The 21,067-nt window shown below is 37.7% G+C and overlaps 2 long non-coding RNA genes across 2 annotated transcripts in view; both read left to right on the top strand.

The window, feature by feature from the left end:
- Nucleotides 1-5,742, top strand: part of LOC137265464 (uncharacterized) — a 345,969-nt gene extending 340,227 nt beyond the window's left edge. Inside the window, exon 6 of the long non-coding RNA XR_010954932.1 lies at nucleotides 4,864-5,742. This is a non-coding gene — a long non-coding RNA (uncharacterized lncRNA). The remainder of the gene's footprint in view (nucleotides 1-4,863) is intronic.
- An 846-nt stretch (nucleotides 5,743-6,588) lies between these two features.
- Nucleotides 6,589-21,067, top strand: part of LOC137266394 (uncharacterized) — a 108,764-nt gene continuing 94,285 nt past the window's right edge. Inside the window, exon 1 of the long non-coding RNA XR_010954977.1 lies at nucleotides 6,589-6,932. This is a non-coding gene — a long non-coding RNA (uncharacterized lncRNA). The remainder of the gene's footprint in view (nucleotides 6,933-21,067) is intronic.

Here is a 21,067-nt window from a genome sequence, read left to right as displayed (position 1 = left end):
GTGTTCAGTTTGTTGCTTCTGTTATTGTGATAGTTACCTATTCTTTTCATCTAGTAGTCTTTCAAAAGGCTGTTTCAGCATCAATATTCTAGCAGTGGTTAGAGAGTGCAACTAGAGCATGGCATGAGGTTACCAAATCTACATGCATAGGTAATAACTATATATTGATGTACACTACAGTGCATTAAGAACTTCCCTTGTGTACTCATTGGTGTTGCGGTTGTCTTTTACTTGTGTGGTTAGAACCGATCTTTTTTAACCCATGCTTGTCGTAAGAGGCAACTAACAGGATCAGGTGATCAGGCTTGCAGACTTAGTTGGCAGGTCATTGGTTCCCAGTTGTGCAGATTGATGCTCATGCAGTTGATCACTGAATTGTCTGGTCTAGACTTGATTATTTCAAGACCACTACCATATACCTGGAATATTGCTGAGTGCAGCATGAAACTAAACTCTTTCAGTTGAATATCTAATTGTACATCTCTTTGCTGATAAAAATGGACTGAGAGGAAGACCTCTTTCATTGACACATTTAGTACAAGTGCTTGTAGCCTTTTCAGTCAAGTGATGCTTCCACACAGGTGCTACAATCTTTATCAACCAAGTGATAGTTGTGGTACTACTACCTCTATTGAACCAGCTCATTACAGGCTGCTGTGACAGCATATGAACAAACAAATGATACCTTAGAGCTCTTGTGGTACCACTAAAAGATATCTCAGGTTTCATTACCTTGTTATTCTTTATTTAATTACTGCTCTACTGACAAGGAACAGGTGTGCTGATAAAGAAACTGTGTATTTTTAACTTCATAAAATTGAAAGGGAAGTTATTTTTTGTCAGAAGTGTATCAACCTCTACTGTCCAATAACAAATCTTTGTCATTCCTTTGTGATGTTCTCAAACAATCATAAATATTACAAGAAGGTTCTTTTTCTGAGAGAACTTGTATTTTCAGGCAAATGAAGGCAGTATTTTGGTATTGAAGAGACTGTGATATCTTATACCTTTATGTTGTTAAAGAGAAGGATTTTTAGTATTCTTTTAACTTCAAATGTAAACAATGTTCAAATGATTTGTAAGTTTCAATAATTTGTTCATGAATATGATTTAGGTCATTTTTAGTGAATGGTTTTGATGCAGTGATGACCAATTTTTAAGCTCAGATAAAATAGTTAACCTGAGTAGTTTGTAACCTCTGTTATATAGCTATCAGCAAGAAATTACTAAATACACTAATATTTGTCATGGTGAACCTGTGGGCAGTGTGGTAGCCTAGTGGTTAAAGTGTTTGCTTGTCACACTAAAGACCAGGGTTTGATTCCCCAGATGGGTACATTATATGAAGCCCATTTCTGGTGTTCCCAACCAGAAATTGCTGGAATATTGCTAAAAGTGCAGTAAAACTAAACTGACTCGCTCACTCATGCTTCAAATCTGTTTTGTAATTTTGAGTCTTTCATCAGTGACACACATACAATGTAAATACTCCAGGATACAACAAGTTGTCTTGAAACTTTTTGAAAATAACTGTTTAAATACTTTAACATCTATATAAAGTAATTGGTGGGCCATATTGTCAGTCTGTGAGTAGAAAAATACGAAATCATTCCTCAAACCATCAACTAGTAGTTTGTTTGGTCCTGGCTTTACTATGTACAAGCAACTATGAAGATGATATAATGTTGCTGATCTGGCTGTTAACATGTGATTGTCATATTGATTTGATATTGCTGACATAGCTGTTTACAAGTGAGGGTCATATTGATATGATAATATTGATGGCTTGGATGTTGACAGATGACTGTCATATTGATGTAATAATATTACTGACATGACAATTTACAGGAGACCGTCATATTGATGTGATGATGTGACTGACCTGGCTGTTTACAAGTGACTGTCATATTGATATGATTATATTGATGACTTGTTTGTTTATCGGATACTGCCATACTGACTTGGCTGCTTACACATGACTTTCGTATTGACATAATAATATTGCTGACTTGGCTGTTATCAGATGACAGAAATATTGATATATCAATATTGCTTACATGACAAATTTGCAGGTGGCTGTCATATTCATATGACATTGCTGCTTGAAGCCAAAGAAAGTATTTGTTCACTCCGTTCAAGGCTGTATATTCTGGTGTGTTTTGTTGGTCTTATGTTCGATTGATGCTCCACCAGAATAAAATGGCTCCATCAGTGTCAGGACAACATGTTTTAGCTTTATTTAACTGCTGCTTGGTTATCCAGTTGTATTGAATGGTCACATGTATGTAAAAAGGTTACCTTTTCTCATCTATTATTGTCAGACAGGTAAGGAGTAGATGTCATTATTTCAAACAGTTTCAATCCTCAATTTTCAGTTGTTTCTTTTAAACTGGCAGGCCTTCTTCATGTTAAGTTGGTTTAGATAAAGAGGTGGCCATTCAAAGAGTCACAGAATATAGCACTAATGCTTCATGTCAAGGTCACACCTAATGGAGCCGTTGGATAGCGTTTCTTAATGACAGCCGCAGTACAGAACCAGCAAACATTTAAGTCAGGGGCTCGTTTCATGAAACAACCTTTACTAAGGTTAACCTTAACTCATATTCTTTAACATTGTACTAAGGTTACCTTAGTGAAGTGTGATGACCTTAGTTTTTTGTGAAAGGAGGCCCAGAACTGTATCAGATGACAGCATACACAATACATTCATACTTTCATGTGACCCGTGAAGGTCCCGGGGTAGAATAGGCCTTCAGCAACCCATGCTTGCCATAAAAGGTGACTATGCTTGTCGTAAGAGGTGACTAACGGGATCGGGTGGTCAGACTAGCTGACTTGGTTGACACATGTCATCGGTTCCCCATTGCGCAGATTGATGCTCATGTTGTTGATCACTGGATTGTCTGGTCCAGACTCGATTATTTACAGACCGTCGCCATATAGCTGGAATATTGCTAAGTGCGACGTAAAACTAAACTCACTCACTCACTCACTCATACTTTCATGTGCTAGTGAAACATTTTTGTCTTATTTACACCCACAACACATTGATGACGTGTCAGACATAGCAACAATCAGTGATTTTGGTTGTTGTTGAACACCACACTCAGTAATATTCAAGCAATATGGTGGCGGTCTGTATATAATTGAATCTGGAACAGACAATCAGTGATCAACAACAAGAGCATTCATTTATGCATTTTGAATGCAATGAAAGCTTTTGATGATTTCTTTAACTCAGGCGCTCTTTAACAGGTTTTCTAGAAGGAAAATATATGAGACGCACATCAAATGTTGTAGTACAGAAGGACATTGGTTCATGACGTACAGAAATTCAACTGTTGAATCCTTCTTTCTTGTCAAAACAGTATTGTGGATAGTTCTTTTTTCTTTCCTGCTTTTTTAAGCCAGATCTATTTGGCATTGGTTTCATTGGTGGTGACCACAGATATTGACTTATGACCAGAAAGCAAATGATTAGTTGTTTGTGTAGGTGTTATGCTCGCCCATTGAAGATACTGCAGTGTAATATTTTTACGGCAATATTGCACTAGTGTAATACTCCTTGACGTATGACGTCAAAATGGTTCATAGTTGTGACGTCACAGTGCTAATGCCGATGTCGCAATTTTACTTGACCTTGCTTGACTCACAGAGAGCTCAGAGTCCTCAAACTGTAGGGAATTTCATGTCAGTTTCTGTCAATATATGTTGGCGAGTAATAAACAGAATACTAAACTCGCTTCCTTGAAATATCATTTTTATTAAACCCGTTAAGATTTCGTATCAAACTCGGTTTCTCTCGTTTGATACCAAATCATTAACTCATTTAATAAAAATGGTATTACACGGAAGGTCGTTTAGTATCCTCTATATATCTGAGGCATGTAGACCAATATATGGTGTGTCCAGAATACTTTAATGACATACTTTTAATTAATATATGTATGACTGCAATTTGTTTTGCACTCCATTCATGTGGAAGAACTACCAGTAGGTCAGGCCACCAATAAAGAAGCTGGGCCTGTGATGGACCTACTGTACACAAGAACATGCCCAAAATGCTCTATTGGGAGCATGTCTTGATGTCACATTTTAGGCCTGACTCTCCCACTGGTCATTGCGACCCTGTTTGTTCATACTTTCTTTTTTATTTTAAGCAACTTTGTGAATTGTGGCCTCAATATTTAATTTTGTCTGATCATTAAGAAACTCCTTTAGGCATTTTAAGCATGATGTGCTCGGCAGAAGTGCATTATTGATTGTGAGTTTCCCTATAAATGCTTATAATTGGCTTCGTTGTGTGTGCATGCATAAAGTGCTTGATGAAATTTTCTCTGATTAGATTTTGCAATGTAACAGTAGTTTATGTGTACATCTAGATGAAGGCGGCAACTAACAGGAGCAGGTGTTCAGATTTGCTGACTTGGTTGACACATGTCATTGTATCCCAGCTGCTGGTGATCACTAGATTGTCTGGTCCAGGCTCAATCAATTACAGACAGATGTCATGTAGCTGGAATATTGGTGTTAAACATCTAACAGACAAAACATCTTGGTGATAGCTACAGTCCAAACTCTTGTCTCCAAACTATTGTCATGGTATATATAAAATCAGGAAAATACAATGATTAGGATCATTTATTTGAATGCATACAGTACCATACAGCTCTCTCCATTCTAATCTAATACAATGTTGTCTAGCGATATTGAGTTAAATATAATGCTGGCTGCAGGGTACTATCATTAGGCTCTTCTTCTACTTGCCCTGATGAGAGACATCTTGACAGGAACTGATTGATATTATCTACAAGTTGATTATCATATGTCAAGAAGAATTTCAATGCCTGTTTCTCATTTCAGAGCCCACTAACTGTTTTATGAAGTGATGTAAGAACAGAGAAGGCCATTAACTCCCAACAGGAAGAGAAGTCTGACGTTATACATGTTTTTTGTGTACTATACATACTCACAGAAGACAAACTAAGTGGAAACCGTTGATTCCTACAAGGTTGGCCTGATGACTGGGTAGCACTTCTGATATCACACTTGAGGGTGAAGTCATAGTGTGAGTTTTATCAGCAGGACATGTGATATAATCACTGGAAGAAATAAATCAGGATGGAAACTTAATGCACCTGCCCTTTGCACTGCGAGAAATAATCATGGATGGTATATATCCACAAATGAAACCATTACAGAATACCCTTCACACTTGGAAACCTGTGATGAAAGACTGGGATACAGCAAGAGTGGATATATTATAACGGTGTATTGAAAAGACTTATCACATCCACGTTAATTACAATATTTTGACCATACAGGGAGAACGTATTCAAGAGGATGACTTCTTGAAATGTGTTTCTACCTTGTTTAGTGGATGTGTTTGAATGTGTTTATTTGCAGGAAATATTTTCAGTTTTGTTTTGTGTTCTTGAAGCTTCAGGGATGTGTGGAAAACAGACTGTTTCTGATGCAGTGAACTGGTTGTGAAACTTCCAGTTGTGTGTATAGTATCTCATGCAAGTGATGACAGCTGTGGACTGTGTGGAATACCTCTGTATGATTACAAAACAATATTAATAAAAACTAAAGTGCATGTGGTACACTGGATCTCTCTACATTTTGAAATCATTAAATGAATGTTATTTCAGAAGAAAGTACTTGGATATACAATCAGCTGACACTGGAATTATAAACTCTACATTAAACCTGGTATATACTCTGTGATTAGTTTTCAGCGAACACCCTTTGTTGTTGTGTTAATGTGTCAACTGAAGTTCTAGCCTTGTTAGACTGTGATACCATCATCTGGAACAATTTCAGATGATGTTCAAGTCCCTGTCCAGTGTTTTCATAACCAATACCTGTTCAGACCTGCTGCAAGAGTCTATTCCTTTCTCAGAGACCATTTTTGAGTCTTCTTGCAGACTTGAAAACAAGAACTGCCAGAATAATCTAAAAGGCCTTTTATATATTTGCTAGCTTGTGTCTTCCTGGATTCTATTGGGGAGGCTTGAGTGAGTATTTAGCCTCTCCACTTCAAGTGGACCTCAGCCCGCACATCTCCACATCACCCTCCCACCTCCATCCCAATATCTCCTAAAGTGTGCATTGATTGTAAAGAAACACCAGGTTCACACTCCATGTGACCAGTAGCATCCTCTGCCCTCTGCCTGTTTGGAACCTTCCTCTGCTTGCTAGCAAATCTGTGAGCAACTGTTGCCTCCAGGGACTGGCTATTGATGTTCTGAGGAACCAACGCTCTTTTGGCCCCTTTAACAACTACTGCATATGTTGCAACAGCCTGGCATGGGATATAGGCGTTGAATACGACTCTGCTGTCGATACAGGCTGGCATTGATAGAAGCAGCCTATGGTGGACTGAGACAGGCAGATTCATGTTATCAGATTGCTCAATAATAAGATCCTGATCGGAGAGTTTGATAGCAGCATATGTGAAATCGGTGCTACCTGTATAAGCTCCTCTGATTGGAGGAGAAGACAAACAGGGGTGTGGCTTTAAAGCAAAGTTTGAATCATTTCCTGCTTTTTTTGAAAAGCAATTTATAAAGGTGGAAACGTTTGAAAATCATTTGAAAATCATTTAGTGTGAGAGGTGTATTAAGGTTGCGGTTGCTGACTGATTTGGTTGTGAGGAGTGTTCTCACAGTTGACGATATTAGAGAAAACATCTCTGGAGTTTTGTAGACTGGATTTGAGAGAATTTACACTTCTATCTAAAGACCATTTGTTAGTTTTACTCTCAGTGAACAAGATTGTCACAAGATCGTGCTGCAGCAGTTTTCTTCTAGCATCAGGTGAACTGACTGGTATACACTTCTGTCTACAAATATTGAGCCAGCGGAGACAAATAAAGACACAGTTTGACATTTGGATGCACCCTCAAAGTCTGATGGCACCAAAGCTTGGTGAGTAGACAATTTAATCTTTTGTCTTCTGCTATCTGACAGTTTGCTGACACAATATAAGTGGGGTACATCTGGTAAATGTCTTAGAACTTTGGTAAGAGAGCATTCTGCAAACATGAAAAAAACACTGTGACATGTTTACCAAGTTTATTAAACTACAGAATTCAGATCAAATGGTGTACTATGCAGGATAAATCGGTTTTATTATGGTAAACACTGTATAAAGTACATTCATACTCTCATAGTTCCTACTTTTCAATTCAGATGGTAAAAATGGGAAACTATGTTATATTCATACTGTATTTGATCACATCTTTTTATTATTTTATTGATTTTAGAATATGTATTTTTGGATTAACTGATGGTGGACACATTGTTATTAAGGAGACTCCTTTTTCTATACTTCATCTGACAACCAGAGTTTTAACTATTCAAGCATGCACATGATACACCTGCATATCAGCATCAAGTATATTTTACTACAAGGAATATGGTACAGTTCATAAGACAAGGCTTTCAGCTTGGAAAGGTTTGTGAAATAATGATGCAAGATGTATTATGAGCAAAGAAGAATGCATAACTGTGAAGAAACTAAATAATTAATAGAACGTAGTGAAGTGTTTCCTGTGAGGAATCTGTCAACAAACCATTACAGCTTCACAGTTCCAGTTCAAATGGTTCTGATGTATAATTTGTCTGTTTTTGCTTGCCAGTGGGAATTTCTTTCATTGTTTCCAAAGATCTCAAAGATCCTTCAGAGGATTAGGTTTTCCTATAACTTACAGTAAAATTTCCCAAACAGCACCAGCATGTCAAGCATAATAAATCTCAAGATGTTAATCAGATTCAATATCTGTTGTATTAGAAAAAGTCTAAGTGTTAAAATTTTGAATTTTCATATGAATGTTGGAATATGAATTTTCAAATTTGAATTTTATCACAAATATCACTTTAATGTTAAATTATCAATTCTTGATAATCCACTTCTACAATACATGAACATTTATTAGGCTTTGAAATGCTTTAATGCTAAAACTCAATAGCCGTTTGAAGACAAGCATGAATATTTTCAGGATTAAATTAAGGTTTGTGTTAAATTCTGAAAAATATGTCAGTATTTGTTGTGGTGTCAGTGGCTAAATAGCATAAAATGAGACTCAGAAAATGACAGGGCATATGTCACACAAACTTTCATTTCCATAGCTGTTCGTCACTGTCAGGTGCGTGCGTGCGTGCATGCGTGTGTGCGTGCGTGATAGATAGACAGATAGATAGATAGATAGATGTCACTGTTAATATATCATAGCTCAGTCATCTGCATTGCGTCATCATCACTGAATATTTGTTTTTCTTCCCTGTACTGAAACCACAGTCTCTGCAATTTCTGCAGTTATTTTTATGGATGTTTTTACTGTATTAAATGTAAGGTTTTTTCAAGGGTTGATTGTTAAGATGTTAATGCAATGGCACTATTTGACACTCATATACTTTATATAGTGTACTCATATTCAGGATCTAATTCCTTATCTGCATTCTTTATGGGGTAGGGGTGGGAGGGTGGGGGAAGGGATGTAGTAATTGCTACAAAGTTAACTTAAGAAAATTATTTTGCAATTATTTAAGCAATATGCCTATTGTGAAAGACAGGGTGCTTAAAATCTCTCCACAGATGGTAGGTTGAGGTGCTTAAACATGTTCATCTTTACATCAAGTCAATTACAGTTTATCAGACCAAAATATCATTTGAGACTGGAAATTTCTTCAAAATTTGTTAAGGAAGAGACAAGATAAACCTTTGGATGAATTAGTATGCTGAATTTTCAAAATTCCTCCTTGGTTAGCTCCTGTGTTATCATTAAGATCATTATCTTTTAACTCTTAGTTTTGAAAATGATCTGTTGAATTTTCATGCTTAATTTCATGCTTAATTTAACAAAGATTCAAGTTAGATTTTCTGGTGGCTCTTCACAGAAATTATAGTGGCATGGATTTTAAACATATGCCCTTAGAAAGTGTTTTATAGATAAAGACTATCTTGAAATGATGTGATTCATTGTTTGTTTTTATGCCAATAATTTTCAGTATGGTGTAAAACCTTGAGTCTATTTGCAACATAATTCTGATGACACCAATGGCGTGAAACTTTTTGAACATTTTGGCAGATTTTATCCATGAACACGTAACTGTCCTATCTGATTACATGGCTACTCCCTTATGTGAGTTGTTCCCTCTGTATGCCTGTGTTCTAGCAAGGTCCAAGTATTCATCTGTACAATAGTTACATTACATCAGTTTAAAACATCATCTTTTGAGACTTGTATAGTAGGTGTTTTAAATTCTTTAAGCAAGAGGTGAGAAATTTACTTGGGTAAATTATTTTTAGCAGCAAATGGCTAACATCAATGTGTATGAATTAGGGCTACTTTAGAGTGAGTGAGTGAATGAGTTTAGTTTTACGCCGCTTTTTAGCAATATTCCAGCAATATCATGGCGGGGGACACCAGCAAATGGGCTTCACACATTGTACTCACGGGGGGATCGAACCCGGGCCTTCGGCATGACAAGCGAACGCGTTGACCACTGGGCTACCCCACCGCCCCGGCAACTTTAGAGATTTTCTGGAAGCATTTTTTCTAAAAAAATAAGATCAGCATAGTCAAAGTTTGGATAAAGACATTTAAACTATACAATATCTAAAACATGCTCATTGTTACATTCAACCTTGAAGCTAGAAGGATGCTGTCTTTATTCTTAATGTGAATTTTATGGATAATACTGTTTGTAGACCGTTTCTGGGTTTCCCACCATGATACTGGTGTAATATTGCCCAAATTTACAAAACCTCACTCACTCACTCACTGCAACCACCGACATCTGGATCCTTTTGCTTACCAGCATCCATCTGTGCCAAGAGATTTCATCCCATGTCAACCCACTGCATATAAAAATATAAATGTATACACAATATATACACATATATTTATATATGCATGTCAACAAGTTAAGAGCACACCCAAAACTGTTGGCTTTGTGTTAAAGTACCAGCCATTACAGATTAATAATGATCATTTGAGAAAATACAGTGGTCTAAACATCTTTTGAGTGGTATACACATTCTGAACTATTGGGATGATTCAACCTTTCATAAACCACAGTAGCAAACCTCATATCAGATTATGGATCGGTTAGGTAGCCTAATAAAGCATTTACCCATCACACCATATGGCTACAATGTGTGAAGCCCATATTTAGTGTTACCCCACTGTGATATTGCGGGAATATTGCTAAAAGTGGCACTCACTCACTCACTCACTCACTCACTCACTCACTCACTCACTCACTCACTCACTCACTTGCAATACCGTTACAGGGGCCTTTAAACTGTAGTACTTTATAGGAACTTCTAACCATTCATGTGCACGCTTTTGGGTACTATGTGTATGTAATCTATTGGGTAGCAGATGCTTGCAATACTGTTACAGGGGCCTTTAAATAGTAGTACTTTGTAGGAACTTCTAACTGTTCATGTTCACGCTTTTAGGTACTATGTGTATGTAATCTATTGGGTAGCAGATGCTTGCAATACTGTTACAGGGGCCCTTAAATAGTAGTACTTTGTAGGAACTTCTAACTGTTCATGTTCACGCTTTTTGATAGTAGTGTATGTAATCTATTGGGTAGCAGATGCTTTCTGTAACTGAATTATGTTTTCATTTGTTGTGAAACTGTTATTTGATACTGTAGAGGGAACTCATTTAAAAAGATTCCAACACATCAAAGTGTTACAGATGTATTACATCTTTACAATACCACTGCTTTTTGTGTGGCATTTTAATCAATATGTTTTTACTTACTTAGTTTACAAACCTGACGACTCAAAATTCCACAAATTTAGAATTAAATTAAGTTTTTGTTCTTCCCACCAAGTCAATCTAATTTCAGAAATATAAGAACTCTTCAAAGCGATCCAAGCGTTAAAGGTAGATAACCTTTCATCCTTACTGACTTGAGTTAAAAATGATTAAAATATAACTTTAAAAGTACTTTTTCTACATTTTCTTCAAACACTCATTGACAATGTTGTTTGAAAATGACTCTTCAATTAAGAACATGGCAAGGGAGGATCAGGAAGGGTGATGCAAATTTTTTTTATGTAGCTGCCAGAATTGTGATGCCGTTTGAATGTTGATTAGCTTTAGAAAACCACTGCCTTTCATCTTGTTCTCTTTTTGAAGTTTACATACAGTGATTATGGTATTAGATGTAATGTAATCCACCCATTTAAAGCACTTATGTCATCATTACCTGATAAGGGTAATTATTTTTGTTATTAGCATGAAAATGTTCCAGTGCAGACGTATTTATCCGTTAGTCTGTACCCATCAAATGTCAGGCTAGGGTGTTTAATTGTTGTGATTTATGCAACAGTTGTTTTTTCCCCATGCCCATCATCTGGCATCACACAGATATTTAGATGCCAATTTGGCCATGTACGAGTTGTATGTTGTGTAGTTACAGGGCTGACTGACACGACATGTGTTCGGTGTTCCGGCTGCCTCAGTTGGGTATGGGTCATAGACATTTCACGAGGGATTTACTGGATGCAAAGTCCTGCATCCTATGTGTATAAAAATTGACACAACAAAATAGACCAACGCATCCACAGGGATGCAGAAAAAGTCCAAATACCTTTTTTGATATATTCATCAGGTAACAATAAGCACAGGCAAACTGTAGCGCAAATGTGTTGCGCAGCATAGAGAAAATGACCAGTCCTCTTATATGCGAGTGAAGCAAGCAAAGGCTTGCAGCATACTCCCCTCGCTCCAGATCAAATATTTTTCATGTCAAAATAAAATATCACCACCATCAAAGGTACACTCCCATTTCCTCACTTGGTTGTGCTCTCAGATTTCCTACCCCATGCTTAGTAACTACACACGTGAAAAATGCTTTATTCAACATTTTAAGCGCCACTCGTGGTATTCAGATCATTCTTCACCTCCATTACAACTGCCAGCTTCCGGCTGAATGGAGTGATGGAACAAGAATAAGCAGAAATTAAAAAGAAATACCTTATTCTTCCATAATTTTATCATGAACGTGTTGGGATTTATTTGTCTTATTTGTCATCACTATTGTTGGAACTTTTGTAACATTTCTCCTGTACAAAACACTTCTGGCATAATGGGCGCATGAAGTAGGAGATAACTGTAAGTGTTCCATATGGAATAATACCCTCCTGTTCCTTCACATCTTTGAACCGGAAGCTGGAAGGGGAATGGAGGTGAAGAACGGTCTGATATACCATGAGTTGCACTAAAATGTTGAATAAAAAATATTTCATGAGAGTAATTGTTTAGCATGGAGTTGGAAATGTGAAAGCACAATTCCGGGAAGAAATGGGTGTATACCTTTGATGGTGGCAATATTGTACTTTGACATGAAAAATATTTTTTGAACCGAAACAAGGAAAGTACATTGCCAACCTTTGCTCGCCAACTATTGCTATTGCCCTAAAATTAAGAGAATGTGTACCATGGACCCTCAGATATTAGGATGCAATGTAGATCCATAAAGCTCATTCTGGAAAAAGGCTCAAATAAAATATGTTGGGTCACTTGTTAGTAGGATCTACACCAAAGAACGAGAAGTTGTTGCCTCCATAACTGTGTGCTTTATCATTCACTCACCAACTTCTAGAATAAAAATCAAACAATGTTATAACTGGCTTATATTTAAATTGAAGTGAGATCTGAGAAGTTGTTCTATCAATGCCAAGCAGACTTGTTCTTAAGGGGCCATAAATAGCAAGATGCTGAGAAATATATGTGCTATTATCTAAGGAGTGTTATATTTTTTGTTATCATATTGCCCTAGGAACAGTTGCTGTTGGATAAAAGAAATGCAGCTACTGATAAATCTGAACAAATTTGGTTTGACAAATCTGAGATATCTGTATACAATGACATTTCTCTTATCCCTTTAAATAAATAAGCTTATGCTGCAGTTGCGGGAGTAAATGAATCAAAGAAGATCACTGAAATGAAGCTTCATCACAATAGTGGGGCATGTCATGACCCAGTTCACTGGGATGACTTGCATCCCATGGGCTCTCATCAACTGAATATCTAGGTTAATATTGGTCTTCACCAAGCCATGCCTGTCTTACAAGACAACTAATGGGACCAGGACTATATACGAAAGCTCATGCTTTTGATCACTGGATTGTCTGGATTACTCGATTATTTAATGACCATCACCAAATAGCTGTAATATTGCTGAATGCAGCATTAAACAAACAAACCAAACAAACTTTGGCACTCATCAATAGTTGGTGAAAATCAGCTGGTTCAGCCAGTTGTATTCTTTGGTTTGTAGAGTAGACCTTCAGCAACCCATGCTTGCCATAAAAGACGACTATGCTTGTTGTAAGAGACTAGTGGCATTGTCTGGTCCAGACTCGATTATTTACAGACCACCACCATATAGCTGGAATATTGCTGAGTGTGGCATAAAACTCACTCACTCACTCAAGACTAAAACTTGGCCTCTGAATATGTGTAATTTTGATAGAAACAAACAATTCCTTGTAAATTGAAAAGGAGCCTAAATGGAAAGAGCTGTTCAGAACCTGAACCTGAGGATATCTAGACTTGCTTTGTTTAGGGTTTAAGCATTGCAGAAACACTGGATGGAAGGGATAATAATGCTGTATGAGGACTGTGAGACAGACTAATACCATACCAGTCCCATTTGAAGATCATTTAGAGAAGGAAGAGTATTCTTCTTTCCTTATGATGGAGTGAGGAATGGTAGGGTGGCCTAGTGGTTAAAACTTGCACTTGAACACAGGTTTGATTCCCAACTTGGGTACAGTGTGTGAAGCCAATTTCTTTAGTCCCCCATTGTGATACTGTTTAAATATTGGTAAAAACAGCGTAAAAACCATCTCACCCACTCACTCATTCAATGATTCTGATCCAGGATCATAAAAAAGGTATTGGAATCATAGGTCCTGGTGTGTCCCATTTCTGGTGTCTGCTGCTGTGATATTGCTGGAATATTTCTAAATGTGGCATAAAAACATACTCATTCATTGATGGAGTGCCTCATGCTCCCCACAAAAATCTAAAAAATATGTATGTGGCAAGTATTAACTAAGACCATACCCATTTAATGATAAGGCAGTTCATCGCATCAGTGAAATCCTGTAAGCTATGTTGAGTTTTATGTTGCATTTATTTTGGTTATACACAGATAGGTCTCTATCTGTAATGACAGTTCACGAGAGATTTTACTGGGGAAAGCTGCCTAATGAACCACCGCCTTCAAATTTATTAACCCTTTGTAACTTGTTCCACTGATGATGTTATACTTGCTTGGCAATTAACTCTTTGTGTGTTGACCCATGTTTAACCCCTGCTGATTGTAAGAGAGTTAGTAATCCTCTAAGTTTTGACAATTGGCTTATTTGTACTCTTAGTTTGTACTGCAGAGTTAACATGGTAAAGTGCTCCAAATATATCCAATTGTCATAATCCACTTAAGCATAATTAAATCAGCTATTTTTAGGGTTATATGAGGAATTGTTGCCCTTTGTCTAATTTACAAGAACCATAGGGTGCTATAACTAAAAGGAAGTTACTTTTGCAAAGTAACCTGATGCATTGTGGGAAGAGAAAGACGTTATCCAGTTGCTCTGATTAAACAGGAGAAGGTAGTGAGACTAATTGCAGAAAACTCACCATGTCATTGATTGCACTGCTTTCATGTACGAGAATGGTGACAGAATTCTCATGAGAAAATGTTCACTTAAGAAAATTGGCATTTAGGCTAATAGGTTGATTGTCTTTGGACTTAACTGCACCATAGAAGGTTAGAAATAATTGGCGAGTGAGTGCCATTTTCTTTAGTTGATATTGGTTTATTGAATCATGTAGTATTGTGTTAATTATTGGAAAATCAATGAACTGCACAAGAAATATGACAAAGTGCATCATTTAAAGTTTCTGTCAATAGTTTTTGGACAGAAACGTGATCATGTCCACATTCGTGTAGGCACGATTGGGATGATTAAACCATAAGACAGCCTCAGTGTATCATTCTGAATGTTGGAAGTCACTTTTCCTAACAGATGTTTGTGGAGACATCCCAAGATAATATTGTTGTTTCCTTGTGATTGTGTTTGAGCAAATTATCTGACAGACCTTACCGACAGGAGCATGCAAAGACTGATGGATATCTGTAAGTTTCGGTGCACTTTTCTGGTCATGTTTCCTGCTTTGCTGGCAACATACCCATGATTACACAATACAAAAATTATGAATACAAGATGAGACTTAGACAGTGGTCAACTATAATACACCTTTATATTGTAGGCTAGTGGTTAAAGTGTTCACTTGTCACACTGAAGACCTTGGTTCAGTTCTCAACCTGAGCACAATGTGGGCAGCCCATTCCTGGTGTCCTAATGCTGTGACATTGCTGGGATACTGATAACACCATACTCAGCTGAATGTCATTAAATTACTTTTCCAAGTAGCATTAAATCAAACTCATTTAAACAGTTGTTAGATAAGGACAAAACTTTATGGATGAGCAACTTCTTTGATCAGGTGGAGCGACGTTTCAATACAGCTTCTTGTATCGTTGTCAAGCAAGTAAGAGGCAGATAAGACAGGATCACACACACACACACACACACACACACACACACACACACACTAATTAACAAAATATGCCTCTCAAAGAAGTTAAACAGTTGTTTCTTTAAAAGCTGAACATAGGGGAACTACAGCACCCACATTAGCAATGATGAGTTCAAGGATGAATGTGATATTAGTATGAATTTATCCTAGGAAAGCTATAACAAAAGCGTAAACTCACTGTGAATGAACAGTTGGGCTATTGTGATTTCTTAATGTTGGTGGTCTAGCCTAGTGGTTAAAGTGTTGGCTCGTCTCGCCGAGGACCCAAGTTTAAAGCCCATTTCAGGTGTCCCCCATGATGTTGGGTGAATATTGCTAAAAGTGGGGTAAAACAAAACTCAGCCGGTCAGTCTTAATGTTATGTCATTGTATCTTTCAGTCATGGGTTTGCTTAACCCAAACTCACTGGGAACTCCAGGTGAGAAAACATCCTCAATATACTTTGCTTGGCATAAGAGGAGATCAGAAGAATAATTTGGTCAGATCTGGTGCCAAGAATAATTGTATGACACATCAGTTACAGATCTTGTGTAAGTACTCAAAAAAAAATCACTGGAATGTCTGGTGCAGGAATTATTTAAAGACCACCGCCATACAGCTTGAACATTGCTCAAATTTACAGTAAATACCCATTGAATATTGCTTTCATAATTATTCCCCCCTACATGTAATGACAAAACCAAAAACCATTCAGTATTTTAAGAAAAAAAATGGTAGATCTGAACCAATGGTTGTGCCTTTTGCTATTTACAGATTTTGTGCATTTTTATATATGTATTTTTTCTATTGAAGGTTTTGGTCTTGTATAAAATATTGCTTTGATAATTTACAGGGTGGTAAGTCTCCTGTCAGTATCATAAGTCAACAAACAAAAAACGCATTATAAAGGAAAATGTTAATACAGCATAGCAGTGTCTTTTGAGCCAGACTGTTTTATTCCACAAAGCTGTACAGCACCTACTGACTCTGTATTATCCTCAGAGACTGTTCCAGGCTTATACTCCATTGCACCAGGATCTCCTCCTTTGTAATGAAATGAGATTGTCTTCCTGATGCCATTCTTCAGTCTCGATGATAACAGGAAATGGCGGAAACATCGCCAGGGCCTCTGGCTTGATGGTGTACTGTTTCCTCAGCTTGATAGCTTTGCACAGATTTTTTTTATTGAACTTTGATACTGTCGTGGTAGTGAAGTCATAACTTTCTTCCATCCTGACAGCTTCCCCAAGAGCATTTGGGCTAATAGTGCTGCTTGATCAAATGACTTTTTAGGTGTTGATGTTTTGGGGTTTTTGTTAAATATCTTTTGTGTTCATAATGTATAGCTCAACAGTGATTAGTTGTGATGACTAAGGAAATTAGTTCCTGTTGGTAGAGGGACCCGTGAAATGTCCCAGGGTAGAATAGGCCTTCAGCAACCCATGCCTGCCATAAAAGGCTACTGTGTTTGTCGTAAGAGGCTACTAATGGGGTCAGGTGGTCAGGCTCACTGACTTGGTTACACATGTCGTCTGTTCCCAATTTCGCAGACTGATACTCATGTTGTTGATCACTGGATTGTCTGGTCCAGACTCGATTATTTACAGACTGCTGCCATATAGCTGGAATATTGCTGAGTGCAGTGTGAAACTAAACTCACTCACTCACTCATAGAGTTGTGTACATTGTGCCCATGTGTGGAATTTAAACTGGTCCATAGCCATTAATGAAGCAAGTCTAGAACGTACTCAGATTTTGAATTTCCCATCTGACAAGCATACCATTTTAAATCGAATTGAGTTTTTGTTTTTAAACAAAATTATTTATTTTCCGTGACAAACTATTAGTCTTTGTGAATATCTATGCTGATGGGTAACGTCAAAGATTTACATAACATTGGGCTTTCCTTCCACATCATGCTAGCATTACATAACAGTAAAGACTTCAGTTCAGGTCAGAGTGAGTGAGTGAGTTTATTCTTATAATGCACAGCAGTATTCCAGCTATATGGCAACAGGTACAGGTGCTTCAGAGCAGCATTAATTAGATGCCAAGTAAACATCAGAGTTACCATCATAGCTCACACAGACTTGAAAAAGAAGGAAGAAATTTGGACAGTTCTGTACCAAAGGGAATTATCTTGTGCAGAAAGGTACAGGACTATTAAACAAGTCATAACATACAGTGAATTAAGTAGTTTACGTCTTGGTATCTTGGATGTCACACAAGACACATATGTACATATTCCCAACAAAACTGTTTTCCACATCCATAAGAAATCTCTACTAAAAGTGCAGTTGATATAAAATTACAACTATATCTTATGCATGTGTTTAAGAATCACTATAAAACTGGGATAGACACCAGGTGTTCTTGAACAGGTGAACATTTCCTGCTTCAGGTAAATTCAGTAAGTGAGTGAGTGTAGTTTTATGCCACATTCTCCACAGGTCTTAAGCAAGACAAGACCCATGAAGGTCCCAGGGTAGAACAGGCCTTCAGCAACCTATGCTTGCCACAAAAGGCGACTATGCTTGTCATAAGAGGCGACTAATGGGATCAGGTGGTCAGGCTTGCTGACTTGGTTGACACATGTCATCGGTTCCCAATTGCGCAGATCGATGATAATGTTGTTGATCACTGGTTTGTCTGGTCCAGACTCAATTATTTACAGACCGCCACAAGATGGCTGGAATATTGCTGAGTGTGGCGTAAAACTAAACTCACTCACTCTCTCACTAAAGCAAGACAAGTCAATATACCAGTCATGAGACTAGTGGTGAGTGGGTGAGATTAGTTTTATGCATCACCCAGCAATATTCCGGTGAATATTCCAGACAGTATAGCTTTACACTGCACCCAGCAATATTTAAGCTATATGGTGGCGGTCTGTAAATATTTCAGTCCAAACCACATAATCCAGTGATTAACTGCATGAGCATCAATCTGTGCAAATGGGAACTGATGACATGAGTCAACCAAGTCAGCAAGCCTCTCCACCCAATCCCATTTGTTGCCCCTTAGACAAGCGTTGGTTGCTGAAGGCCAGTATTCTAACCCGGACCTTCACAGGTTGCCCGATGTTACTAGAGAATACACACAAATGTGAACTATTTGTACTGATAGGTTGGAGATGTTGGATGCTCTGGTTGTATCATCTGAAGGAGAAAACCAACATGGCTGTGTGTAAATGAAACCAATTACTGGTAAAAAGGCCTTGAATCACACTCTATCCCCAGGGACCTTTCAATGCTTGATAGTTACATATATTTCATTATACAAACCTCCCCTCTGGGGGGATACAAGTAATATAACCTGTGTAAAACTATAACTATGTTAAGTCTGATTGTAGTAACAAGTGACTCGTACAAAATATGACATTGTGCAACAGGATTGTATCCCTGAGGGTTCACTGATGGCCAAGATGCAGTCACTCTGGGGAGTGTAGTTTGAGAATTGCATCCCTTGGGCACATCAGGAGCCTATGATCATGGACTCACTTCTCAGAATTTTCCACCTGATTACTTTTAAGGTTTTTTAGTACCATATTCATTATCATGGGTTTTGCCAAATTGGTGATGTAACTGGAATGCTGATCAAAATGGTGTTAATGTGAAGTTGCCTATTCACTTCATCCCTGATAAGATTACAATGTAATCTGATATATATATATATATGGATCACAACATTAATGGAAAGATAACATCCCACACTGAATGGTGTGTGATATTATTTGTATATTCACCAGTGAGGTGATAATGCAGAAGGAACCTGTGTAACAACTGAGCATGCACTACTGTTTTGTTGTAGGATGTTATGTATAATTATCTTATGGATTGTCAGGCACAAACTTCATTATTTACAGACTGCTGCCATATAGCGGGAACATTGCTGTTTGCCGCGTAAAACTAAACTCGCACACCCACCCACTGCATCTTGTGGCATCCTTCAGAAATTTGATACAGCTTGACTTTGTTATTATATTACTTATGGAATTTCAGTGTTTTATTTTGTCCATCTAGGGACAGTAGGTTAGTTATGTACAATGGCTTTTACATAAACATCAATGGTAATGTTCAATGTCTACATATAGTATACATATATAGTCTATGTACATATGTTCTGCTAGTTTATTGTGTATGTCTCCAGCAGATCAAGAGAGGCATTTTGCTACACCCTTGACCAGCTTCTTCCAAATTCAGAATCCTTGTAATCCTGGGTCAAAAGCTGTATTGTCAGTGACTTGGTGTCCCTAGTCACACTTCTCTCATCTGAGTGATGAAATCAGACCAGCAGGACTGGAGAGCTTCAGACACTTGATGAAATCTGTTGATGGAATGAAGTGGCTATAGCAGAAAATAATTGCGTCTCACATTACACTTAATGGGTAATCTGTATGAGCAGGATTAATATTTCCTGTTAGTATAATCCTACTTGTACCATTCCCACACATACAGCATTAAGTGTTCATGTGTAACCTTGTGTGTAAGTCTGATCCAAGATGGGAGTTGTCATCTGGAAAGTTGGGAGCAGAACAAAGCTGGACGAAGATAAATGATGGAATCCAAGAGATCTTTCAGTCTGGATGCTTGAAATCACTGTACAGGGTTGTCTCCCTTTGCATTGGCAGGATTGACTCTGACGTATTGTTTTGTAAAAGTAGTGACCAGTGTCTGTATTCTTCCCTCGATAGGTGAAACTGGGTTTAACATCATGCTTAAGAATATTTCGCTCACATGACAACATGCATGTGTGGCTGTGTGTACAAGCCCAGACATACACTGCTTTTACAGCGCTAGCTCACTGAAATACCTTGCCACTGTTAAGCATGAACACCCTGCTCAGAAACTGACTCTGAGCCAACCAGTCCTTGCTGTACCCATAAATACCGAGCACCAGGCATGGACCAGAAAGTACCATATTTTAACATCCTTGGTATTACACGGCTTCGGATCAAACCTGTGACCTTCCACTCTCCAAAATGGATGTTCTGATCACTGCACCATGGAAGCGGTTCTCCTCCCACAATAAACTGATCTTACGACAATAAATGGAATTTGAATATATATAGAGAGAGACACAATGCAGAGACCATATTAACCTCAGTAAGGGCAGTCTTTAATATCTTTTGAGCAGTATACTTTGATAGTACCATTAATATCCTGTTGGACTAATCAACTGCTCATTCTTGCCACAAAAGGCGACTATGCTTGTTGTAAGAGGTAACCAATCAGATCAGATGGTCAGACTCGCTGATTACAGACAGCCTCCATTTAGGTGGAATATTGCTGAGTGTGGTGTAAAACTAAACTCACTCACTGATAGACTGAGGAGATGAAATATAGATATTCTGTACTCTGATCAAATACCCCTACCAATTGGCTACAAATCCCCCTAACAATTAGTTCAAAAGGGTCATAGGAGTTAAAATGCATTGAACCCTTG

This window comes from Haliotis asinina, chromosome 15 (assembly GCF_037392515.1).
Source record: "Haliotis asinina isolate JCU_RB_2024 chromosome 15, JCU_Hal_asi_v2, whole genome shotgun sequence".
NCBI lineage: Eukaryota > Metazoa > Mollusca > Gastropoda > Lepetellida > Haliotidae > Haliotis > Haliotis asinina.
The sequence above is the reverse complement of the archived record's forward strand: the minus strand, read 5'-3'. Positions and strand labels throughout refer to the sequence as shown.